This window comes from Anabrus simplex, chromosome 2, assembly GCF_040414725.1.
Source record: "Anabrus simplex isolate iqAnaSimp1 chromosome 2, ASM4041472v1, whole genome shotgun sequence".
Lineage (NCBI taxonomy): Eukaryota > Metazoa > Arthropoda > Insecta > Orthoptera > Tettigoniidae > Anabrus > Anabrus simplex.
This window is the reverse complement of record NC_090266.1, coordinates 1,064,936,764-1,064,958,787: the sequence shown is the minus strand read 5'-3', so window position 1 is coordinate 1,064,958,787 and position 22,024 is coordinate 1,064,936,764.

The window sequence follows — 22,024 nt, the reverse complement described above, 5'->3', positions numbered from 1 at the left end:
TGTCTGAAGTGAGTTTCCACTGTCTTCAACAGGCATTTCATCTAGATCACTGCAAAGGCCCTTGCACACCATAATGTTGTGGAAGTAGCAGCATATTGTTCATAATACTGTACTAAATTAGCATACAATTCCTTGGACATAGCTCTTAATAGGCGGAGCTATGTTGTGCCTTGGCATGGTAATGTTTTGTGCTGGATCAGCTGCCATATTATTGTACGTAGATCCTGATGCTACATATTTCTGTCCATTTATTGGAACTCCTCTCCTGCGGATGGACTGAAAGGAAGCATTATTTGTACCTCCTGCATGTTGTAAGAGGGAACAATCGCAGAATCTGTAAGCGCTCTCTTGTCTTTTAAACCCACAAACATATTCATGATTCCATCTTTTTCCATGTAGCAGAAAAATTTTGATATATCCTACTGTCACATAAAATAGAACATTTTTAAGTATTGTAAATAGTGCAGATCAATGAATACATGGGATGCATACAATTTTGTAGTTTGACATTGTTTATCATCTAAATGCAGATGACTGATTGAATGATATGTTGTGTTTTGGTGCAGTATGTAGGAACAGAGTATGTGCTATCATGTCTTGGTTTCTTCAAACACTACTCTGCCAGAGACTTGCCATCCTCTAGTAGATGCAAAAGAAGTACAAATCTCAATATTTCTCAGTGTGTGGCCCTAGGTGCCTCTTTTGACAGACTGAAACATGTATCATATAGTAAGTTCCTTGGGAAAATACAAATGGTGTTGCTGAAAACTTTTGCAATGTCAGTGCAACGTTAGACTGCAATAAGAGAGAAATGTATTATGTTGTAACTTGTCAGTTCCAGTCTTTCTTTCCTAAATGAATGATTTTGTATTTGTGTTGTATTGCATAGTTTTCTGGCTGATGAATATTAATTGATGATTAACACTGCTGAATGTAATGTCATGAGATTATGATATACTATGATCACTAAAAATTTTGTGCAAATTTCTACACAACACTGTGGATAGTAGGTAGAATATAGCTCCATAAACCAAAAGATCATGTTTCATTTCAATTTATCTTTGAATCTTACAAAATCCATCCTTATCATATGAGTTTCCTTTCATCATTTTGGTTCCTGTGTATGGTTTTTTTTCTTACATTGTATTTATATTTTATTTCCTGCATAAGTGGCATATCTTGATACTATTGACTGTTACGGTTGGCTTAAGTAGTGTTAAAGAGGACTGATGTACGAGGGGATGTTAGTGTCTATTTCTGTCATAGGTCTTAATCTGAGATAGGGATTGCCAATCCCACTCACCTTCTGGTCACTTCCTTCCTCCCTTTGTGAGTTAGCTTCCATTTTCCTCAGCAGAAACAAACAAAAGCAGCACAGGCAAGGCCAGTCACTCCCATCCTTCATGGCTTTGTGAATTAGTAAAAGTAAAATATAACTCCATAAATGAAATAATTATAATAAGCAGCACAAGCTGGTAAGCTTCTTTTCTCCAGCAAAAAATTAATAATAATAATAATAATAATAATAATAATAATAATAATAATAATAATAATAATAATAATAATAATAATAAAGCACAGGCCAACCTCCAGGTGTATTGTTGTTCAGAATGCAGTATTTCAGAAAAAGGTAACAAAGAAGGAAAGAAAGAAAAGGAAATTAAAGAAAAAATATGAGGAAAAAAAGAACAAAAATATATTTAATATAATATTTAAGAGGGGGGGGGAGAACCTGGGGACCCTCCGCGCGCTAAACGATTTAAATCGCCCGCCCGGTAATTTTAGTTCAGCCCTGTGCTCACTAGAGGCGCTATTGTGCAATCCCTGGCGATCTTTGCGCAGCCGTTGCGTACAGAAGTGAAAAATAACGTTGAGAGTCATCTCTTACTCATTCTCTTTGGCCGGCAACAACAGTAAGTACACATACACTCCACACGACTAATAGGTATTCCCGATCACCACAATGAATCACTTACCTTTCACAGTCAACTCCAATTGTTCATAAAAATGCTTATTCATTAAGACCCCAAGAACAGAGCTACTCAGTGTTAGAAGTTAAGGCATTAATATGGGGCACAAGATTCTATCACACCTGAAGATCTAGGAAATAAGAAGAGCAACCCGTAAGTCCAATAAACTGTGATCAACGCATATGCTCTTCCTGGGTTATTTTACATACCTTAGGCTATAAAGTTAGAACCTAAAATCGAGTAACTCACGTTTATGAACAATCCATATTCTTACAACGTATGTATGTTACGAACAAGATAATATTGGAAAAGATTTAATTACTGTGTATAAGCCATACGGAACAGGAAGTGCAACCCACAACATTCCACAAGACCAACAAATTGTGATTAATACAGCCTTCGGTGATATACATATTTTAGAAAAACTAGCACCTAACTTGATATCTCATGCTTATGAGCAATTTAACTTTTACAAATATGTTTTTATGTATGTCACTTATGTTAAGACAATGTATACCAAGTTTTAATCCGACGATTGTCCCCATTCATGAACCATTGGACATGTTATCGCTTTATGACCTTCCTTGTTGGATTTGGTAATGTTTGTATTGTATGATATATTATATACGAGTGTGTGACCACCTGATGATGACCTAGAAAGGTTGAAACCGGTCCTAATTTTAATTTACTAATAATAAGTATTGATTCTTCTCACTGCATTTGTGTACAATATCAATACGGAATGAAATTTATATATTACGATAAATCAGTATCGTTAAGGTTTTCACATGTAAGTATAATGTTAATTTAATTACGAGGTGAATTGGAAACGGGCTGTGTGAGCGTATGCATAGTAATGCCATTCTAATTTTTAGTATAATTGATATGATCGTACGTGTTATTTTTCTGCTCCATATACGGTACGCATATATTTTTTGTCTTTGGGGTGTTTATCTTTCCGTCTACTTTCCCTGATCTTGCAATGCGTCTTCTAATTGTACCATAAATTTCGTGTTATTCTGTGCCTTGAATGATTTGTTGTTATGTGATAGTTTCCTTGTCGATATCTTCCACGCATAAATCCTATCTCATATGCCCATTGTCGCAGTTCCAAGGCCACCTCACATTTCATTTAATAATAACCATCTTGTCTTCTGTACAGTTCTCTCTTATATGAAATGTCAAATTTTATGAATTTTTAATTTTATCATTTATTTCATGTTCGGTAACTCCTCTGTTTGTAAAAAATTGAAATTTGTTTGCCCCGTTCTGAAATTTTCTGGTGGGTAACGCTCACATTAGTGATGAGCAACGCTCTCGCTCGAGACTGACGTCGCAGATCTCGAGACTCTCGCGAGAATCCCGAGACCGATCCTCCTGTAGCGCAAGCTGTGCGACGTACCAGTAACTACGACTGTAAAATTGATAGTATATCATTGGCAGTTATTGCGTGAAATAACGTTCTCTTAAAAAACGTGTGAGCCAATACATTTTGTCAAAAGCCTGGAAAAGTACTGCGTGTTCAACTATGAACCCCTTAATACCATTAACGAAAGTGAAAACAGAATGTCAGTATCATAAACTGTTCACGACTTATTTTGGGTGGACATCTTAGTTGAATAACAATGCTTAATTTGTGAATAACTGTAGATAGGATATACACCTGCTTGGATACTAGAGAACTAGACAACTTGAAGACGATGTCCGAAACGCAACGTAAGTCGTGGATGTCGGTTATTTTGAAGAGATGTCATATAGCACAGGCCTCTGTATTGCTTGTTCAAAAGAAGCAAAATACGCCGACAGAAAAACTTCTGGGATGATCCAACACTTAAAAACATGTATTATACATAAGGAGGAATAGTCACAGAACATCTCTGACCAGGTCTGAATCACAAGAAGCTATCCTGCCGACGATTGTGAGGCATCCAGGTAGGTTTTCATCCTAATAACAGTTATTAACACATTATACGGGTTATTCAGCTAAAAAGTACACCTGAAATTACTCGTGAACTGCTTAAGATAGCCTACTGGCATTCTGCCTTCACTTTCGTTAATGGTATTAAGGATCTCATAGTTCAACATGCAGTGCTTTCCTAAGCTGTTGACAAAATTTATCGTCACACACGTTTCCTTATAAGAACTGCTGATGATAAGTATCAAGCTTATACTCGTAGTCACTGGGACGTCGCACAGCCCGCAGCACACGAGAATCGGTCTCGAGAGCAAAGCATTGGAGCAAAATCGGGCATTTTAGATTACACGTTCCACTCATGTGTAATGGTGGTTGCATATGTAGCAAAGCACATCTTCCCCGTCGCAAGTTCGAATAATGCACGCCTCTAGTATCCAAGTAGGTGTACATCCTATCTACAGTTATTCACAAATTATGCAGGGTTATTCAACTAAGATGGCCACCCCAAATATTAATATACGGACATTCGTTTTTCACTTTCGTTAATGGTATTAAGAGGTTCATAGTTGAACATGCAGTACTTTTCCAAGCTTTTGACAAAATGTATTGGTTCACACGTTTTCATATGAGAACGTTATATCACGCAATAACTTCCAATGATATATTATCAAGTTTACAGTCGTAGTTACTGGTACGTCGCACAGCTTGCACTACACGAGGATCGGTCTCGAGATTCTCGAGCGAGAGCGTTGCCCATCACTAACGGTACCTACCTGATTATGACGCGAATACTCTATAGCAGGGCCATCCAAACAGCGCTCCCCGAGCGCTAGCGCTCTGGCCGCGCTCCAAGCCAGTGCTCCGAGGGCTTTGGGGTAAGGTAGTTTCGGTAGTGGTGGGAGGAGCTTGGCTAGCTGAGCGAGCGGTCTGCCCGCCGGGCCGAAGGGAGCAGCCGATTTTTTAGTGTGCCACTGAGATTTTATGTGTTAAAATACACAATTTGTAACGGCATTACAGTGCCAACCACAGGGATGATTACGGTGATTTGACAGACGCCAGTCGCCAATCGAAGTTGGAAGAACTGAAAGAAAATTTCAAGCAGCACTGTTCTGTAAGTATTATTGTTTTAATTTTTAATACTTGTTTACAAACGAGAATGAATAAATGATTCAATTATCTGAAGAACACTAAAGTTGTGACTTGCCGTATTTTTGTCTGACAGGAGATTGAGGAGAGTGAGGTTGGTGGACCCACTTTAAGAACAAGCTACAAATGTTCGTCGCAAATTGCCAAAGCTGGGAAACCCTTCGCGGAAGGGAATGTAATCAAGGAGTACCTAATGGACGCGGCGGCATGTATTTGTCCTATGAAGCTAGTTGAGAAGTTTCACAAAATCTTTCTTTCTCCTCACACTGTGGCTCGCAGAATAGACAATATGGCGGTTGATATGGAACAGCAATTAATGGAGAATGCAGCAAATTTTGTATCCTTTTCCATCGCCCTCGATGAATCAACCGACACTGCGGACACAGCTCAGCTCGTTATTTTCATTCGAGGGGCAGATGACGATATTCGGGTCACAGAGGATTTCCTAGACTTGGTAGCTCTCAAAGACACCACTACCGGTTTCGATATTTTCAAAGCAGTGGGGGGCGTTTTGAGTCAATGGGATTAAAATGGGAGCGGTTGACGAGTGTAACGACGGATGGAGCTCCTGCATTACGTAGTCTACGCACGGGGTCCCTCAGCTATGTAAAATTAAAAATGACTGAGAGCGGTAGTACCCTAATGGCGGCGATCCAGTGCTTGATACACCAGGAGGGAATCTGTACAAAAGTCGCCAAACTTAAAGACGTAATCGGAACAGTTGTGCGAGTGGTAAATTTTCTTCGATCCCATGGACTCATGCACCGTCACTTCAAAGAGCACCGGGCGAGTTGGCCGTTCAGTTAGGGGCGCACAGCTGTGAGCTCGCAATCGGGAGAACCCCACTGTTGGCAGCCCTAAATAGGTTTTCCGTGGTTTCCCATTTTCACACCAGGCAAATGCTGGGGCTGTACCTTAATCAGTACCTTAATTAAGGTCACGGCCGCTTCTTTCCCATTCCTGGGCCTTTCTTGTCCCATCGTCGCCATAAGACCTACCTGTGTCGGTGCGACGTAAAGCAAATTGCAAAAAAGAACAAAAAGAAAAGAAAAAAAGAAAAAGAAATTCAAAGAGTTCTTGGATGACATCGAAGTGGAGTATCCGGATATCCCGTACCATGCAGAAGTAATATGGCTGAGCAAGGCGAAGGTGCTTCATCGAGTTTTTTGCTTGTAGAATGCAAGAGATACCTTTTATGACATAAAAGGGCGGCCCGAAATTATTTTGCGTGATCCGAAGTGGATGGCGGACTTGGCCTTTTTAAGTGACTTTACTGCCCGTCTGAATACTTGAACACTTCGCTTACCGAGCTCGATAGCTGCAGTCGCTTAAGTGCAGCCGGTATCCAGTATTCGGGAGATAGTAGATTCGAACTCCTCTGTCGGCAGCCCTGAAGATGGTTTTCCGTGGTTTCCCATTTTTACACCAGGCAAATGCTGGGGCTGTACCTTAATTAAGGTTACGGCCGCTTCCTTCCCATTCCTATCCCTTTCCTGCCTCATCGTCGCCATAAGACATATCTGCGTCGGTGCGACGTAAAGCCAATAGCAAAAAAGAAAAAAACTTCGCTTCAGAGCGGAAAGCACAATATCTGCGATTTGGTGGAAGAAATTCAAGCGTTCAAAAGAAAATTGATTTTGTGGGAAAACCAGTTGCGTGCAAGGAACACAGGACATTTTCCATTGCTTGAAACAGTGAAATAAGGTGTCGACCTTGATGAGTACTGGCAGGTAATTCGCCAATTACAAGAAGAGTTTGAAAAGAGATTTTCAGAATTATCAGAACTCCAAGCGGTGTTAGATGTATTTGTTCGAACATTTTCACTTAGTGCAGACAGTGCTCCACAGCTATTTCAGTTAGGGTTGCTTGAACTGCAGTCTTAAAGACCGCTTTCTAATGTCACGAAGTTTGGAAGAATTTTACAGCGGTTTTCCGCAAGAAGAATACTCCCTTTTATATAAACATGCATGTAAAAGTTCTATCAATGTTCGGCTCAACGTACATTTGTGAGCGTTTCTTTTCAGTTCTTAAGCTTACCAAAAGTAAACATCGTGCAACGACGAGCGATAGAAACTCGCGTAATTGTTTAAGAATATTGGTAAAATTTTGTTTAATTTTCCTCTCAGATATGTTCATAATTTCAGTTTTGAATAAATCGCATCACTGTATTCTTTACTTAACACTTGATTTCGTTTCCTGCATATTCCATACATCGGAGTACCTTTCGATTTGTATATGCGGTATATGTGTTATGGCAAAACAGCCCTATCAATATGATGTCAACAAACCCACAAAAGCCGTCGGACGCACGACTGTACGTATCTATTCAGCGCGGTCCGAACATCGTCCGTCTCAGGTCTCCTCGCTGCCACACTGTAGTGGTGGTAGGGGAAGGAGCGCTCGTCTGACTGCCCAGTGCTCCCCGAGCGCGGGCGCGCTCTCGGAGCGCAATAGTTGGATGGCCCTGCTCTATAGCAATTTAGATTCCACATTCCACTCGTGCGTAATGGTGGTTGCATATGCAGCAAGGCGCATCTTGCCTCGTCTCGAGTTCGAATAATGCATGCCTCTAGTATCCAGGTACGTGTAGCTACACTAGCCGTCAGGTTCTGTACTTAAACCACTCATTCGTGTACCTACCAGTGCATACAATGCCCGAATGCGTATTCTTTATAATTATGTTATACTGCGTCAAAATAGCCCTCGGTTTAAATGAACGCCCTAGTCGCTTGTTGACACGTATTTACGAAAATGAGGCCCGTGGTTGGCTATTCGCATATTCGGAACAAACAACATTCAGCTCCGACTACCTGCAGGCCTACGAAACGCTGCTCGCCGCACATTGTGGGGTCAACGTTCTCGAGATTTCTCGCGAGAAATAATGCCTGCGCTAGGCTCGAAAAATCCCGAGAAATCTCGAGACCTCGTCTCAGACTGCCCATCACTAGCTCACATGTCTTATTCTCACCCGTGTTTGTTTCCTTTCTTATCTTTTGTTGCGTCACTAGTCTCTTAACTCGTGGATGCTTTAAAATTTTGGAAGGCTTTGCCCGTTATTAGAATGAATTATAGCTAGGCTTGAGTAGCTGCAGGCTGTTTGTGTGTGTGTCATTGCTCCATTTTAATTGTGGAACAAGTAATTTATTCTTCCCTTTGTAAATTTATAATTGGTTTGGGGAATATTCTCTACTAATTATTATCCTTTTTTAATTTAATTATCTATTTGTGTAATTTTCACTACTGATCCTGTCACATTTTGTGTTTGTATCCATGCTTTCGTGATTGCTTAAACATTCACGTAAGGATGAATGCAAACAAATTTCAGTTTAACCAGATTGTTACTGGCCAGTATTTAAATTTTGAAAGGCGTACCTTAAAATTAAATTTTAACAGTAATCATCTACACGCATGTCAACCTTTTCAGTATTCTTAGTTTTTGAGCAAATGGTTCAACTGAACATTATTTAGTAACTTACTAATTGATATCTGTTTCTCAATATATATGTTATTGATCCTTTGAGTTTATAATGAAATTTTAATTTTATTATTTTAAAAGATAATTTGATTGTAAATATTAATGAAATTTAAACCTTTATTCTTTAAGTAAATATTTTAATTTAACTTTTAATTTAGTCTCTTATTTGCTTTGACCTGGAAACCTCGCAAGTATTAATTGAAGATCCTGTCCTCTTTATTCCTTAATATTTCTGGGCCCTTCCACATTTTTATGATGATGCTGCTTGTTTAAGGGGCCTAACATCGAAGGTCGGGGTCGAAGGGGTAGTATGTGGTCCTATGGGTGCACTTCTTGCTGATGGGAGTGCACTAGCAAAACACAGGAAATGCCATTTATTCCTACCAAGTCCTATACATGCACGTCCACGCCGTGGCCTCTGGGCAACGGCTACATTCTTTAAGGCACACGGCTAAGTCATGTAAGGGCAGAAAGCGAGTTCCCGACGCTTAAATGGGGACCAATCAGCTAAGGGAGACAACCCTAACAGAAAACATCGGTCCTCCAGGATTGCTGAGGGTTGGAGCAGGGCTAACGATGAGCTAAGCTAAAGGCAATGAACTATGCAATTGGTACATGGAATGTACGCACACTTCTACGAGCCGGAGCACTGAAAGTACTGATGCAAAAACTAGAAGTCAACAAAGTGGACATAGCAGCCATACAAGAAACTAGATGGTCAGGAAGGGATGAGATCTGGGACACCAAAACCCACACAATATTCAGTAGTGGGAAGTCAAGGAATGCACAAGGAGGAGGAGTAACATTTATAGTACAAAAACAAGCCAAAGATGATGTACTACAGTTTTTGGCAGTAAATGAAAGATTGGCAACACTGCGTGTTAAAATGCGATTCGATAATTTAACAATTGTAAATATATATGCACCAACGGAAGACAAGGAACAGATAGTCAAGGATCAGTTCTATGCTGAACTGGAACGAGTGCTAGATTCAATCCCATCAAACGATGCTAAGATGATAATAGGAGACCTAAATGCACAAATTGGGAAGTAGGAGATATATCAAGGAAGAATAGGGATCCATAGTTTACACAACAATATTAATGCTAATGGACAGATTGCTTGACCTTGCTACCAGCAGAAACATGAAAGTGATGTCAACTTGTTTCCCTCATAAAAAGGTACGTACACAAGCAAACATGGATATTGCCGGATGGAAAGACCTGTAATCAAATAGATCATGTAATGATGGAGAAAAGATGGGCATCCAATATCATGAATGTCAGATCATTCAGAGGAACAAGTTGTGGCTCCGACCACTTTCTAGTTCAAGCAATCTTAAGGTGTTGCATTATGAAAACAATAAAGGAAGGAATGAGTAGGATAGAAAAGTACAATACTAGTGAACCGAAGAATAAGGAAGTATCAGAAAGATACGGAAAAGAATGGCAGAAGTGCTGGTAGAGAAATATAATAAGGACCAAACAGCAACGGTCGAGACCAAATGGCTTGCTCTGAAGGAAAGCGTTAAGGCCGTGGCAAAGGACACACTAGTCATTGTACTCAAAAGGAACACAAAGGAATGGTTTGATGAGGAATGCCAAAAAGCCATAGAAGAAAGAGATAAAGCATACCAAGAGAGACCAGCAAGGGTGAAGAAACAAGAGGTTGAAAACCAGAATAAAGAAGTAAGGAATGTATGTCGAAGAAGAGAAGAAAATTAAATGAGAAAATGTCTAGAATAGTGGAGGAATTTAAAGAAGATAATAGCTACATGGCTTACAGAGAAGTTAAGGAAGGCTTTTGGGAGATAAAGAACAGTGTTGCCAAATTAGCGGATTTTCCGCTAAATTTGGCGGAATTAGAAGACTGTCAGCGGAGAAATATATCATTTAGCGGCGGAATTCTAGATTTATTATAGCGGAATTTAGTGTTTGATCCATTTTACATATTTTTTAAATTTGTACGCGTGTCTGTCTCCGAGCTATTTCGTATTTCCTGTCAGGAGCTAGCAGTCACATGAGGAAAACCTGATATTTTGATCTGATGTTATGAGATCATGGTATCATAAATTTGTAATGCGTGCGGAATGGGTACTTATCTCTTACTTGACGAATGACGACAGATAATGAAACTGTGAAAGAGTAGTATTTATATTTATGCTATGAAGGAAGACCGTTTCATGAAGTGGCCTGTTCTGTGTATGGCTCTTGAGGTAGGGGATTCCTAATTTTCACCCGGCAGTAAAACGCCTACAAGTTTTAGCTCGCCGGCTCGCAGGCAGGGGTTAATCTCAGTGAAACTCACAGATCAGGTGAGTGCAGACATTTACTTTTATTATTGTTGCTGTTTATTTGAGATCGGATTTCTTGGCGGAATTTTAGTAGTATTTAGCGAATTTTGAAAATATAAGTTGGCAACACTGATAAAGAAGGGATCAAAGATAGTGGAAGGAATATTTCTAACACCTCCTGAACCCAGTAAAAAAGAAAGGGAAAACACCAACTACTTCAAGGAATAACACTGAGACAAATGAATCAGAAGTCATAGCACCATCCATACAAGAAGTGATAGAAGCCACACAGCAACTGAAAAACAATAAAGCACCAGGTATCGATGGAATCCCTGCAGAGCTGTGGAATACAGAAGTGCAGAAGAAATGCCTGAAGACTGGCGCAAAGCATCATATGCCCAATATACAAGAAAGGGGATAAGTTGGTATGTAGCAATTATAGAGGGATCACACTGCTGTGTACAGTACATAAGCTGTTCACCTCCATCCTGAAGAAGAGACTAGAACCCCTGGCAGAAGAAATTCTAGGAGAATACCAGGCAGGTTTCCGGAAAGGAAGATCCACTATTGATCAGATATTTACTGTGAAATAAGTGTTGGAGAAGTGTTGGGAACGGGGCATAGATGTGGTACAGATGTTTATCGACTTTCAACAAGCATACGACTCTATTGACAGGGATAAATTAATGGAGATATTAAGAGAGTTCAAGATACCAGAAAAGCTGGTGCGAATGGTGGAATTAACTATGAGAAATACGATGGTGGGAGTGGAAATTCAGACTGAAGTAGGCAGCTTCTTTGAAGTGAATCAGGGATTGAAGCAAGGAGATGGCTTAGCACCAATTCTATTTAACCTGGCACTAGAATCAGTGATTAGAAAGTTAAGGGTGGACACCAGTGGAACACTTCTATACAAAACAGCTCAACTAGCTGGATATGCTGATGACATAAATTTGATGGGAAGAACAACAAGGGCAGTTAAAGAAGCATTTGAAGACTTGAGTAGAGAAGGCAAAGAGATTGGACTTAGGATCAATGAACAAAAGACGAAGGTAATGGTGTAGGCTCGGAGAAGGAAGTATACTAATGACCAACTTGTCCCTGAAGGATCCAAAGTGGAGGTGGTGGATGAATTTAAATATCTTGGTGTACATCTAAGCAACAAGAATGAGGAAATGGTGGAAATACAGGCAAGAATTCAAGCTGCCAACAGAGATATAAACCAGAGCCTAAGAGTTATGCTATACAAAACCCTCATTCGCAGTATAGTGATGTATGGAAGTAATACGTGGACCCTCCCAAAGAAAGCTGTGGAGAAGATAGATTCCTTCGAAAGGAAAATCCTGAGGAGAATTTATGGACCCATATGCGTACAAGGGGAATGGAGAATTAGATATAACAATGAACTATATTCCCTGTATGGGGAGGCACCCCTGTCGCATGCCATTCGAATGAAGAGACTTAAATGGGCAGGTCATCTAATTAGGATGGAAGAACACCAAATCCCAAAGAATGTATTCTTAGGAGACTTTGGAGGAGGAAGGCCTGTGGGAAGGCCACGTAATAGATGGGAAGATGGTGTACATCAGGACACAGCACACATCCTCAAGATCCAGAATTGGAGAGTAGCTGCACGAGATCGACAAGATTGGCGGAGAGCAACTGGGGAGGCCATGAACCGAAAACGGGCCGTCACGCCATAGGTAAGGTAACATCGAAGGTCATCGGCCCCCTTCCACGTTTTATGTTTGATGCTACTGCTCCAACATACGTAATTTAGTGCTTTATGTTGATTTTGTCATTTCTGTGCATTCATTGTTGTATGTGTCCTTGGGCATTGCACCTTTGATGTAATTGAACATGACAAGCTATGGTGATGTTTGAATGAAATGGGAACACCAGCACACCTGATCAGATTAATGAGATCATTTTAAACACCAAAAAGCAACCATTAAAAAACCATATAGGGACACAGACTGGTTTAACATCCGAAAAGGAAAATGTCAAGGTTGTATCCTATCACCTTCGCTTTTAACATGTACGAAGAAACTGTCATGAGGAAGGCTGGTCTGGATGAGTCTTGGATTGGTGTGAAAATTGGAGGCAGAAATATTAACAACCTCCGATATGCTGATGATACCACCCTTTAGGCAGAAAGTCAGGAGGACCTTCACTATTTGGTACAGAAGGTGAGGGATGAAAGTGAACAGGGCGGGGTGTTTTTAAATATCAAGAATACAAAAGATCTTGATGACAGCAGAAAGCCTGGATATTAGGATTAAAATTAACGAGGAAGTTGACGTATTCAGAGGCATCTTAAAACCACCTGAAGCCAAGGTAGAGAGTCAAAGGCTATCCTACTTCGGCCACACAATGAGAAATACTTCCCTGGAAAAGGATGTCATACCAGGAATGATGGGTGGTAAAAGAAGACTTAGCTGGCAAACGTTGCATTGGTTAGATAGCATCTAACAGGACACTGGTATGTCTAGTGCCGAAGTGAAGGAAGCTGCAAGGAGGGATGAATGGCGAAATGATCCAAGGGATAACAGAGTCGTATTTGAACGGATAAATGAGCTATAATTTTATAGTTAAATGCAAAGATATTTAAAAGAAGAGAATGCATAATTTCAAAGAATAACATTAGTCAGTTTTTAACTGTAAATAATATTCCATCTGTTTTTGAGAGAGTTCCTAAACTGGGTTTTATCCCATTAAATTTCTCTCTGCAAATAAGCAGTTATGTTAATACAGTGGACTCTTTTTTAATTCGAACTCCAAGGGAAATTACAAAAATTTCGAATTATCCAAAATACAAATTAACCAAGAATGAAAATTTAACAAAAAAAATAGTATAGTATTATGCATTCTACTGTACCTTAACAGCTGCCATGTTGTCCTGTACTGTAGATGAAAGTTTTCACACAAAAACACACTGTATAAGCACTAGTAAAACAAAGGTGTTTGAAGTAAATAGTGATTTTTGTTTGGGTTTGTTCAGTTTTACATCATAGACAAAATGTTCAATTTCATTTAAAGCTTGAAATGTCTCAAACATTTGGCTGAGCTTCAGATGTGGTCGATACAGGCTCTTCCATGACATCGCGACTGCTCTCCTTTTCATCATTGGATGGACTGGAATTTTTTAGCACCTCTTGCAGAATCTTGTCTCCCACCTGATCTCCACATGCTTCAACTGAAGTATAAACAGCTAAATACACGTCATAACCAACAAGTCACTACTTCTTGCCAATGCCCACGTTGAATGAAATAGGAACACCAGCACATCTGATCAGATTAATCAGATCACTTTAAACACCAAGAAGCAACAATTAGAAAACCATATAGGGACATAGATTGGTTTAACATCTAAAAAGGAACATGTCAAGGTTGTATCCTATTGCATTCACTTTTTAATATGTACGAAGAAGCTGTCATGAGGAAGGCTGGTCTGGATGAGTCTGGGATTGGTGTGAGAATTGGTGGCAGAAATATTAACAACCTCCGATATGCTGATGATACCAACCTTTTGGCAGAAAGTCAGGAGGACCTTCACACTATGGTACAGAAGGTGAAGGATGAAAGTGAGCAGGCTGGGCTGCTGGCCTTGACATTTTTCAGCGAGAAGAAATTCCTACCTGTGAAGCTAAGATTATTATCAGACCTGCTTTTTCCTACCCTTTAACAGATGTAACTGAACTTCAATGTATAATCTGTACATAATAATGCTTTACTAAAGGTATTCCCTATTCTTCTGCAATACTTTGATGTACAATCAGGTTGGAGATCAAAAGTTAGAGACCAACTGCAGCTCAAAAGAAAATCCAGACAATAGCCAGTTATCTGACACAAAATAAAAACTCGCCAAAGGAAGGAAAGTAATAGCTTTTTTCTGGTGGCATTAGAAGCAGTTCAGGAAAAAATGTCTTAGGGAAGAACTTGTCTAGTCCATGTACACTGAATGGCCAAAAGTAACGGGAAGGGGTGTTCCATAAGAAAATGTTCTGTTTATGACCCCGGAGCGTTCCGGCTAGCTGCGGCGTAGCTGAGCAGTTCGTCACAGACACCAAAGTTGTGAAGATGGCAACACATTGCGAGTTAACAGATTTTGAGTGTGGGATGATCATCGGCGCATGGGTCATATAGCATTGCAGAGATTACACGTGAATTTGCATTTCTCAGGTCAACAGTGTCGAGGGTGGAGCCTCAATATCCCAGAGAGAATGTTACTACACACGTAAATCTGCTGCACGGGAGGACCACATGTATTTAACAAACGGACATCACGTCACCTCCGCTGAACCATAATGGGTGCTTGACGGGCTACTGTAAATCAGATCACCGCCCAGTTGAATGTCAGGAGTCAGGAACCCATTTCTACCAAGACTATAAGGAGGCAACTGGACCGCATAGGCTTCACCAGCCAACGACAAACTCTCGTCCCTTTGCTGACATCTCGACACAGAGCTCGACATGCATGGGCCTGCGAACATTGGCGGCTTGTGGTATGGTCCGATGAATCCAAGTTCCAGTTGTATTGAGTTGATGGGCGCGTGAGAGTGTAGCGTATGCCCCATGAAGCTTGGATCCTGCAAGTCAACAAGGTTCTGTCCAGGTGGGAGGTAGCTCAGTTCTGGTCTAGGTGCTGTTCTCATGGACGCAATTAAGCCCCAATGTCCAGCTGCAGGGAGCGCTGACAGGTGCACGTTCTTTCAGACCATCTGCATCCCTTTCTAGCCCTAGCATACCCTGATGGGGATGCCATAATTCAACAGGACCAATGCGCCATGTCACTGCTCTGTGGTGGCACGCAGGTGGTTGGAGCAGCACTCCAGTGAAGTTACAACCATGGATTGGCCCTCCAGATTCCCCAATCTTAATCCAATCGAGCATTTATGGGGATGTTGTCGATGCTGGTGTATGCTTCATGAACCCTGCACCAACTACACAAGACAAATTGTAGGTAGCAGTGGAGGATGCATGGCTCCAGATCCCTCCAGAATGATTCCAACACCTTATAGAGTCTATGCCTCGCCGTATTGCTGCCATTTTGAGGGTTTACAGAGGTGCAACTCAGTTAAGTGAATCATTCAGCGCCCTCCCATGACTTTTCACCACTCAGTGTACTACTTAATGCACTTCTCCCACACCACAAAGCTCAGTGTCCACTATAATCAAATCCTCTTTGAAGATTAGTTGGGTGAAGCAAGACAAATTTATTTAGTTTTTGATCACAATCTTCCACAGAAATACACCCAATTTGGAGAAGGAATCAAACTCTGTAGCTGAAACAATTTCAATTTAGGAAACTACTTTAGGGGCAATTCAGGGAAGATGACAAATAATGTTATTGGTTTTACACTCCACTTCACATTTTTACAGTCTTCAGAGAGAGTGAGATGCCAGAAATTTTGTCCCAAGGGAGTTCTTTTCATTGCTGGCTAATTCACTGACAAAAGGTGGCTGTATTTCAGCTGCTTCAAACACTACCAACCTAAGGTGGGATTGAACCATCTTGGACTCAGAAAGCCAATGATCCACCATCTGAACCACTCGACTTTGCTAAAGAACGGCTGTGAGGCATTCCAATTTCTCTAGGTAAAAGAGATAATTCAAAGGAGAGAGGGGTCATGTCCTAGCCATTCAAACAGTTACAAATGGAGTAACAGACTGTTATTCTGTAATATCAAGTATTTGAAAAAGTAGTTACCTCAGTATTAAACATCAATAATTAAAATGGCTGAAACTCTCAAGGTTTAAAGAGATGTAGAAGAAACTGTCAAGCACCTTCACGGAGAAATATATGAAATAATCGATAGACTGCTCTTTGCAGTTTTATTATCTGACAAAGTTTCTGAAAATTCTGAAAGGAAGTAAAAGGAGGAACTAGGAACTAAAATGTGGAGTCAATATTTTAGTCAGTAAATGCTTCATGCCAATTTTACAATTTTTGTTTACTCCCACCCACACTATAAATACAGACTCTCTTTTCTCATGGATGAATGCATAGAAAACTAAGGGCACACACAGCTTCATAACTGAAAATGTGGGTGTGCAGTACAATTTCAAATATCTCAGCTATGTTCAGTTTTATGAACGCTTACTATGGAATAACAATTTTTAAAATATATTACTTCTGAAAAGTAATCATGGCCCGCAAACTTGACTGAAAATGACAATGGTGAAATGCCCTGAGTAGAGTGATGGAGAAATTGACCCTTTACACATTGAAATATGAGCACTATCATAAAAAAAGTCTCTTAAAAATAACTTTGATCAGAAAAAAGTAATATTTACATAAGCCACAATTTTGGTCACATGTTAGCTACTGAGGAACATGCCTCCAACTATACAAAGAGCTTTCCATCTGGGTTATCACTGGATCATCCTGAGAAGACTTGTGTGACTCTAGATAAACCACCAACATATATGTCCTTTCTCCCCTCTTACCTCTAGCTAGCCTGTAATCTTCTCTTCAACAGCAATTTCTATAACTTTTCTTCTAACACGTGCAGTACATTGCAGCTATATATTTCCCCAAAATTCTTTCAGCTCATAAAATTTGAGAAGTTTAATATTCAAAGAATATTCTGAGTTCTCTCTTTTCATAACCAACACTAACCACATCATTTCTTCAATCACAGGAATAATGCTACTATTAATTCTTTCCTTGCACACAGGATCCATGTTTAATTTTCGCGGAGTGTCATCCAATTGTAAATTTTTACCTTCTAATATATAAAGCGAATGAATGATGAAAGAATGCCAAAAAAGGTGATGGAAATGCAAATGCAAGGAAGGAGAGGCAGTGGACGACCATGATTGAGATGGAAGGACACAATCCAACGCAGTATTTGAGAAATAAACCTGGACTGGATGAGGAGTGGTGGAAAGACCGAAGAAAGTGGAGAGGAACCATATTTGCCCCTACCCGGCTACAGCTGGATGATGGGAAATGATGATGATGACCCTGAACAAAATGTACCAGCTTATTCTTGATCACAATTTAACCACTGTAAAATAGCTATTCTAATGTACCACCAATTCTATTACTGTAGTATACATTTAAATTCATCACAGTTCTGTTAAGACCAACTTACAGTTGCCTCTTTAGTGATTTCATTCATAATACCCTAATACGTCCCCTCAGAGCGAGATAACTACATTCTTATCTGGATTTATCTTAATGTACTGTTTTACTTTCTGTAGAAGACACCTTGAAATACTTTGTTTACACATCAACAAAGGTGTACTATTTTCCTTTTCTATTATACATTAGGGCTGATTTGATTGTTGGTTGATTATACCACTATATTACTCTTCGCAAGAAACTATTTTCCACACCAGCAAACTAATGTGCTGCATTTTCCTTACATAACAATGGTTGGTTCCAAATAGGCTCTTCTCATACACTAAATTTTTTCTCCCATAAATGACCAGAAGAATGTGGACATATTCACAGTTGTGGTTCATGCCTACCCACCATCAATATTTTCATACTCTATTCCTGTATGCTAAAAACATTGATAATTTATTTGAATAAATATCTACTACACTCCCATTTACTAGCTTTATGATTTTAACTGCTTTCACTTCAATTAATTTAGACAAAAATTACTTCCTATACCAATATCATTTTACAGGAAAAAATAATTTTATTTACAAACCAGAACAATTTTTGTTACACAGATTGTTTCTCAGTAGCTGTGGCCTATATTTGACCAATGTATGGTAGATACTTTGAAGCACATGCCAACATGTAAACTGGCTTTTTGAACACATCACATATGACCCTTGTCTCATGTCTGGCTCTTTCACAGGAACACTCAAAGAATCCATCACTGATCTGCATTTAGGACTGTCACCCAGGTGGCAGATTCCCCATCAATCAACGATTCAACAAACCTTGAAATTTAATGAACATTTTCCTTGATAAATTATTCCATTCCCTAACTCCTCTTCCTATAATAAATGAATATTTGCCCCAATTTGTCCTCTTAAATTCCAACTTTATCTTCATATTATGACCTTTCCTACCTTTAAAAGCTTCTTTTTTAACCGGGCGAGTTGGCCGTGCGCGTAGAGGCGCGCGGCTGTGAGCTTGCATCCGGGAGATAGTAGGTTCGAATCCCACTATCGGCAGCCCTGAAGATGGTTTTCCGTGGTTTCCCATTTTCACACCAGGCAAATGCTGGGGCTGTACCTTAATTAAGGCCACGGCCGCTTCCTTCCAACTCCTAGGCCTTTCCTATCCCATCGTCGCCATAAGACCTATCTGTGTCGGTGCGACGTAAAGCCCCTAGCAAAAAAAAAAAGCTTCTTTGTCTACTAATGTCATTCCACGCCACCTCTCCACTGACAGCTCAGAACATCCCGCTCAGTGATGATGCTTGTTTGAAGGGGCCTAACAACTAGGTCATCGGCCCTATCCTGCTTAGTTCAGCAGCTGGTATCCTTACTCTGGAATCTTCTTCATAAACTCTAAGAATTGTATCCAATTTCAAACTCAGCAAATATAATTTTTGAAATATGTAGAAATCATGGGGCCATGATAAAAGCCCTTTAACCCTCCAAACTGTACCATATGTATATATCTTAACATTACGTATTTTTTTAAAATAGTGGCATTCATATCAAAAAAGGCTTTCACGGCCGCAGATCTTATAATCACAGCAATAGAACCAGCTTTTGGGTGGTTAGGCTGTGTGCATTATGCAGAGTTTCGTCCAGACGTGCCATTTGGACTCATCAGCTGGAATGGCACGCCCCTCCAGGACTCTGCTTAGCAGTGGCAGACCAAACTGTGTGGCCCCGCCGTGTTAGCAAATCAAGTTTGCTAACCTGCTAAAGGAGCTCCTACTCGTGTTTGGGCTGGAAGATATATGAGAAATGATCAAAACAGCACAATAAACAGCAGTACTATTGTACGCGCACTTTTTAGTGATAGATATTTGTACTCGGTTGAGGAGTAAGGAGGGAGCACTGCCGGTTCCGGTAATAGTGCCAAATGAATGGAAATGAAATCTGAATTGAATCGATAATATGATCGATCGATATGAATTTTCTGAACCTTTATCATCTTACGCCAACAACTGTGTCACACACACAATATATAATACTATATAACATTTCTCGATGCGAAACGAGTTCCTAGCATGAATTCTATAGTTTTGATTAGCTGTGTAAACAACAACAGTACGAGTACGTAAAGTGTACGCCAGATGTCGCCCAGCGATCATAAGCGATTCTTAGTTTATGTTTCAAAAGTTGCCAATACGAATCTCGAAGATAACAGATAACGGAAGTCGACCGATTCAGCACTAGGGTATAAATCTATTGCTAAAAAGTGCGCAGATAATACATGAGGCAAGGTTCATATCCACAGTAAACGTGCCTGGCATGGCGATTTCCTTCGGTATCAAAAACAAGTTGAAAGGCAGACAAACATCTCTGAATCCATGTCTGTGCTGAGAGTTCCAAAAAGGCACATTAGATATAAGGTAAAAGCACAAAAATAACTTCTTGTTGTAGTGATAACCTATGAGCAATTACATTATTAAAGGTAGGTAGACCACAGGAGGGGAAACGGATAAGATACAAAATGATCAGTTTGTAAGAAAATTCTAGATGGATGTTTCACAGTTACAATCCACACACACTAAGACTGGTTAGACTCAATCCGTCTTACTAATAAACGGTATATAACTTCTATACAAGGTTTATACACCGTTTATGTGAAATTCGTTACTAATAAACCGTGTATAAGCCTCCTGTGTATACATCTGTTATAGTTATTCATTGGATTGCTTATACAGACCAGGACCGTTGTATAAGCGTTGTATAGCAGCGAGGAGCGGAAAAAGAAACGAGTGAGCAGTTTATTTTCGTGGTATTTATTGTCTACAGTAATATAATCGCGGTGAAATATTCGACTTATCCATGTAACATTGAAAGAATGGACGATAACGTTGATGATCTTCACGATATTTTAAACATAGAAGACATACACCATTCAGAGGTTATGGACGCTAGACATCTTCGTAAAGTAAAACACTTTAAAAAGACGGAATGGCAATGAATAACTATAAAATAAATTATGGTTGGGCGTATTTTTGTGTAGTAATGTGTTACTGCTTAATAGACACTTGATATTGCGAGTTTATTATACATTATCTGCCCCTTCAAAGATCTTTCTCAAATTTGAGTACCTATAAAATGGGACATATTCCTCGAGACGAAAAATGGCATAACTTGAAAACCATACGTAATATGATTTCCATACTTTGTAGCTGAATACCCAGAAATATGATGTATAAATGCCTAATAGAAACTTTTTTTTATCAAACCTTTTTTCTAAGCTACAAAACAGTTTTTCCTTTCACGTGAAAAGTAAGGATTTTGGAACGTGTACCCTTTTCAACTCGCCGATTCAATTACAATTGCTTACGTTTTCGGTACTACCCCAGTTAGGAGCTTTTGATCTTTTCTTAGCTTTTCCATTTCTTTTTTCGCGTTCATTACACAAGCAAGCTGAAGAAATGTTGATAACAATGTAAGTCTATTTCCAGCTGTCTCATGGAATGACAATGAATAACAAGTTATAAAAGAAATGATGGTTGGGCGTATGTTTGTGTAATAATGTATTACTGCTTAATAGACTTTTGAAATTGCGAGTTTATTATACATTATCTGCCCCTACAAAGATCTTTCTCAAATTTGAGTACCTATAAAATGGGACATATTCCTCGAGATAAAAAATGGCATAACTTGAAAACCATACGTAATATGATTTTCATACTTTGTAGTTGAATACGCAGAAATATGATGTATAAATGCCTAATAGAAACTTTTTTGATCAAACCTTTCGTTTAGCTACAAAACAGGTTTTCCTTTCTCCTGAAAAGTAAGGATTTTGGAATGTGTACACTTTTCAACTCGCCGATTCAATTACAATTGCTTGCATTTTCCGTACTATCCCAGTTAGGAGCTATTGATCTTTTCTTAAGCCTTTCCATTTCTTTTTTTGGCGTTCATTACACAAGCAAGCTGAAGAAATGTTGATATCAGTACAAGCCAATTTCCAGCTGTGACAGTGTTGCCACTGCCTTTTCGACATGCCGTGCTACTGTGCGACTTTCCGGAAAGTTTTGCTCGTAGATAACCAGCAGAAGCGATCATAAAGGCGGTGAACGTTCGAAATACGTCAGTGAACTGCAGGAAGAGAT